The 5000-nt window shown below is 62.4% G+C and overlaps 3 non-coding genes across 3 annotated transcripts in view; all 3 read left to right on the top strand.

Moving 5' to 3' along the window:
* The first annotated feature begins 1578 nt into the window (after positions 1 to 1578).
* LOC136441036 (small subunit ribosomal RNA) lies at positions 1579 to 3394 on the top strand. The gene has a single exon (XR_010756757.1). It is a non-coding gene; the product is annotated as a small subunit ribosomal RNA (ribosomal RNA).
* Positions 3395 to 4295: 901 nt separating this feature from the next.
* On the top strand, positions 4296 to 4449 carry LOC136441106 (5.8S ribosomal RNA). The gene has a single exon (XR_010756824.1). It is a non-coding gene; the product is annotated as a 5.8S ribosomal RNA (ribosomal RNA).
* Positions 4450 to 4881: 432 nt separating this feature from the next.
* LOC136441072 (large subunit ribosomal RNA) overlaps positions 4882 to 5000 on the top strand; it is a 3892-nt gene continuing 3773 nt past the window's right edge. The window contains exon 1 of the ribosomal RNA XR_010756792.1: positions 4882 to 5000. This exon is cut by the window's right edge and continues 3773 nt beyond it. This is a non-coding gene — a ribosomal RNA (large subunit ribosomal RNA).

The raw sequence follows: 5000 nt of genomic DNA, 5'->3' as shown, positions 1-5000 counted from the left end.
CCTGCGAGAAAGCCCGTTAAGACCTTCGGTCGCTGACTCCGATCCTTGGAGAAAGCCCGTTAAGACCTTCGGTCGCTGACATCCGATCCTTGGAGAAAGCCCGTCAAGACCTTCCGTCGCTGACTCCGATCTTTGGAGAAAGCCCGCAAGAGCTTTGGTGACTCACTCCGATTTCGCGAGAAGGGCCGCAAGAGCTGCGGGGACTCACTCCGATCCTGTGACAAAGCCCGACTCTTCAGGTCGCTCCTATGTAGCCCACCATCTCTTAAGCATTGGCGGCCGGGTCGGCCGGCGCTGACGGCCGAAGGAAGCCGCCGGGCGGACCGCGTTTGGTGTTTCCCCGCTCCCGAGGCCGCCTGCTACACGACGGCATGCGACTTTCCGGCCTGCCCCGACTTTCGGATTTCGCCAGGGTGTCTGACCAAGGTGTAGGTCGCCGATCCTACCTTGAGAGGAGTGGTCGTTTTTTGACTAGGCAACTCTTCCAGAGCCCGTAGCGGACGGCGGCTGGGGGCCAGCGGGTCCGGGAGGGTGCGGACGGGGCCGGCGCGGCACGGGCCAGACCCCTGCGTGGAGAAAAGACGGGGTCGTCCGGTGACTTTGCCCCGTCGGCCGGCTCCATCGGACTTGGCACCGGGCGCCTGGGCGGGTGTCGGCGGGGGGAGTGAGCGCCCCGCCCCGCCCGACTCCGACCGCCCCGGAGGGCGCCCCGGGCCCGCCGGGCGAGCGAGCAGGGTCCGTCCGGTGTGGGGCGGGGCCCGGGGAGGCGGGGGTGGAGCGGGCGGCCGAGCAACGGGGTCGACCGGGACGGGTCTCCCCCGGCCGGCGGGGCCGGTCTCCCGTTGCCCCCGAAGCCTACCCCGTGGCCGACTTGCGGTGGTTTTTCAAAAAAGTGCTCTGTAGGGTGTCTGACCATGTCGTGGGTCGCTCAACCTACCTTGAGAGAGTGGTCGTTTTTTGACTAGCTCGGGAATCGACGGCGAGCAATCGCACACTCTCTCGCCAGTCGTTTTGCTACCCCGCCGACCAGGCTGCCACTCCCCGCGAGGGCAGCCGGAGGTCGACAACCGGCTTGGAAGGCGCCCGCTCCTCCGCTCCTGCGGGCGAGGACGGGCGTGCCGACGGGCGTCCGGAACCAGCGCCGGGGCAGGCCCTCCGCGGAGGGCAGCCCGGGTCCCGCCGCTGCGGCGGCGGACCCAACGGCGACGGCTCGCCCCTTCCGTCTGCGTGCGAGTACGCCTTGCGGACTCGGCGGTTCGAGACCCGGCCGTCCGCCTTGCCGGCGGACGCGTCCGGTCGTGAGAGTGCGGGACCGTTCCTGACGGGACGGCTCGGGCGTTGAAGGGAAGCAACGGTCAGGTGTGGCCGGGAGTTCTGCGCTCAGGCTCCCGAGGGTTCGCGGCCATCTCCACGGCGCGTTCCCACCTCACGGCAGCGACGGACTCGGCGGCGCTCGGCGCTCCGGTCGAGCGGGACCGTGTGGCGGCGGCGGCAGTTGCGGGTCTTCCCGCGCTGCCCCGCGGCCGCGGCGGTCCTCTCCCGGCGGCGACCGCTCTTTCGCCGCCTCGGCGTCCTCGCTACCTGGTTGATCCTGCCAGTAGTCATATGCTTGTCTCAAAGATTAAGCCATGCACGTGCAAGTTTAAACTGTCCCAGTGAAACTGCGAATGGCTCATTAAATCAGTTATGGTTCCTTTGATCGTCACATCCTACATGGATAACTGTGGTAATTCTAGAGCTAATACATGCGGAAGAAGCGCCGACCTCACGGTCTGGCGTGCATTTATCAGACCAAGACCGACCCGGGGTTCGCCCCGGTCCCTTTGGTGACTCTGGATAACCCAGCCGATCGCACGGTCTTCGCACCGGCGACAGATCATTCGAATGTCTGCCCTATCAACTTTCGATGGTAGGTTCTGTGCCTACCATGGTGGCAACGGGTGACGGGGAATCAGGGTTCGGTTCCGGAGAGGGAGCCTGAGAAACGGCTACCACATCCAAGGAAGGCAGCAGGCGCGCAAATTACCCACTCCCGACTCGGGGAGGTAGTGACGAAAAATAACAATACGGGACTCTTTCGAGGCCCCGTAATTGGAATGGGTACACTTTAAATCCTTTAACGAGGATCTATTGGAGGGCAAGTCTGGTGCCAGCAGCCGCGGTAATTCCAGCTCCAATAGCGTATATTAAAGTTGTTGCGGTTAAAAAGCTCGTAGTTGGATCTTGGGACCGGGCTTGCGGTCCGCCGCGAGGCGTGTCACTGCTCGTCCCGGCCCTCCCCGCCGGATTCTCCTTGGTGCTCTTAACTGAGTGCCTCGGGGTGCCGGAGCGTTTACTTTGAAAAAATTAGAGTGTTCAAAGCAGGCCTGGCGCCTGAATAGTGGTGCATGGAATAATGGAATAGGACCTCGGTTCTATTTCGTTGGTTTTCGGAACGTGAGGTAATGATCAAGAGGGACGGACGGGGGCATTCGTATTGCGGCGGGAGAGGTGAAATTCTTGGATCGCCGCAAGACGAACCACTGCGAAAGCATTTGCCAAGAATGTTTTCATTGATCAAGAACGAAAGTTGTGGGCGCGAAGGCGATCAGATACCGCCCTAGTCACAACCATAAACGATGCCAACCAGCGATCCGCCGGCGTTACTTCGATGACCCGATGGGCAGCTCCCGGGAAACCTGAGTTTTCGGGTTCCGGGGGAAGTATGGTTGCAAAGCTGGAACTTAAAGGAATTGACGGAAGGGCACCACCAGGAGTGGAGCCTGCGGCTTAATTTGACTCAACACGGGGAAACTCACCCGGCCCGGACACAGTAAGGATTGACAGATTGAGAGCTCTTTCTTGATTCTGTGGGTGGTGGTGCATGGCCGTTCTTAGTTGGTGGAGCGATTTGTCTGGCTAATCCCGATAACGAACGAGACTCTGGCATGCTAACTAGTTCGGCGATCCCGCGCGATCGGCCGCAACTTCTTAGAGGGACAGCCGGCAGTAAGCCGGACGAGATGGAGCAATAACAGGTCTGTGATGCCCTTAGATGTCCGGGGCCGCACGCGCGCTACAATGAAGGCATCAGCGAGTCTTTCGCCTTCGCCGAAAGGTGCGGGTAACCTGCTGAACCGCCTTCGTGCTAGGGATCGGGGATTGCAATTATCTCCCATGAACGAGGAATTCCCAGTAGATGCGTGTCATCAGCGCGCGTTGATTACGTCCCTGCCCTTTGTACACACCGCCCGTCGCTACTACCGATTGAATGGTTTAGTGAGGCCAGTCGATCGGCCCCTCTCGGGCCGGCAACGGTCTGGAGGAGCGCCGAGAAGCCGATCAAACTTGACCATTTAGAGGAAGTAAAAGTCGTAACAAGGTTTCCGTAGGTGAACCTGCGGAAGGATCATTACCGAAACGAAGAAGCGAGGCGCTCGCGTCGTCGACTTCACACCAAACTCGTGGCAAGGAGCGGGCTCTGGTGCCCCCGGCCTCCCGCTCCGACCCTCACTCTTCCTTACCGCCTCGACAAGGTGGCGCTCCGACGGTTGCTCTCGCGCCAATCGCTCCTCCTTCGCGGAGGAGCGCGGGCGGAGAGCCAGGAGCGCCCATGCCGACCCGCTTGGCGGCGGGACCCGGCAGCCCCCTTGGAACGTTGGTCGGGCGCCTTCAGTGTGAGCCCGTCGTTCCCTATACCCTGCTAAACCAGCGAGCCGCCCCGAGTAGCCTGGTCGAGGACTGAGTCAGGTCCTCCCGGCGAAAAGTCTTGGGCGGGCGAGCGCAAGTGGGGGCACCTATATCCTGGCGGAGGGGCGTCGCGTCGTGGGTTTGCGCGGAATGGGGTTGAGTTGCTAGTCTCACGGCGGGGCCTAGGTGAGACGGCTCCTCCCCGGCACCCCGGCGCGGCGTTTCGGTCTCTGACTCGATGCAATCCATCTTGCGGACGAGTGACCTGTCCTTAAGCGTCGGACTTCGAGCGGGCGTCCCGCGGTCCAAGGCCTCCTTTGGGCAGAGGGGAGGACTGCTCTCGGTCGCCGCCGGCCAGCCACCGGCGGTCTCGACCGACTGCTCCACTCCCCGAGGTCTTCAAGAGAAGGGCGGGCGCAATCGACCCCTCGGCTCTAATTTCCCGGCCGGGTTTTGTCGAGGGGGCGCAGCGGTCTTCGCGGCGGGTCCCGGTTCGCGGAGCGACCCCCAGCCCTTCCGCTCGTTCGCCGTCCTTCACTCCGAAGGGCGCCTTCTTCCCGTCTCTGAAACGACGGTGCCGAGAGGCAAAGACAAGCTTTCGATGCGAAACGAAAAAGAAAAACGACAACTCTTAGCGGTGGATCACTCGGCTCGTGTGTCGATGAAGAACGCAGCCAGCTGCGAGAAGTAATGTGAATTGCAGGACACATTGATCATCGACTCTTCGAACGCACTCTGCGGCCCCGGGTCCGTCCCGGGGCCACGTCTGGCTGAGGGTCGGTTTTACCTTCAATCGCGTCGCGCCGCTCCATCTCTCATCTCGCCCTCGGGCGCAGAGAAAGAGACTGCGGTCGCGGCGCGCGGCTGGGGGTCTCTGTCGAAGCTGGCGGCTTTACACGGCGATCGGTAGAAGCTTCGTCCCCCGAAGGACAGATTTTCACAGTTCCCTCCGGCGGAGACGCTCGCGTCCAAACCCGATTTGCTTCTCGGGCTGGCGGCGCCTCGCTCGGGCGGACCGCGGGGAGTTTCTCCTCGCGACCCCGACCCGGCTTGGCGCATCCCCGCCGTCCGAATCGCAACCCGGACAATCGAGCTGATCTCTCCCCGGCGAGCGAGACTGCGAAGGGCGTCGGCAGGCGGCGAGCCCGTCCGTTTGCAACAAACAAACGGGACGGCCGCCCAAGAGCAGCGCTTGCTGCTCACTCCACTCCTCGACCTCAGCTCAGGCGAGACGACCCGCCGAATTTAAGCATATTACTAAGCGGAGGAAAAGAAACTAACAAGGATTCCCTCAGTAACGGCGAGTGAAGCGGGAAAAGCCCAGCGCCGAA

The sequence above is a fragment of the Branchiostoma lanceolatum genome, chromosome 8 (assembly GCF_035083965.1).
Source record: "Branchiostoma lanceolatum isolate klBraLanc5 chromosome 8, klBraLanc5.hap2, whole genome shotgun sequence".
Classification (NCBI taxonomy): domain Eukaryota; kingdom Metazoa; phylum Chordata; class Leptocardii; order Amphioxiformes; family Branchiostomatidae; genus Branchiostoma; species Branchiostoma lanceolatum.
The sequence above is the reverse complement of the archived record's forward strand: the minus strand, read 5'-3'. Positions and strand labels throughout refer to the sequence as shown.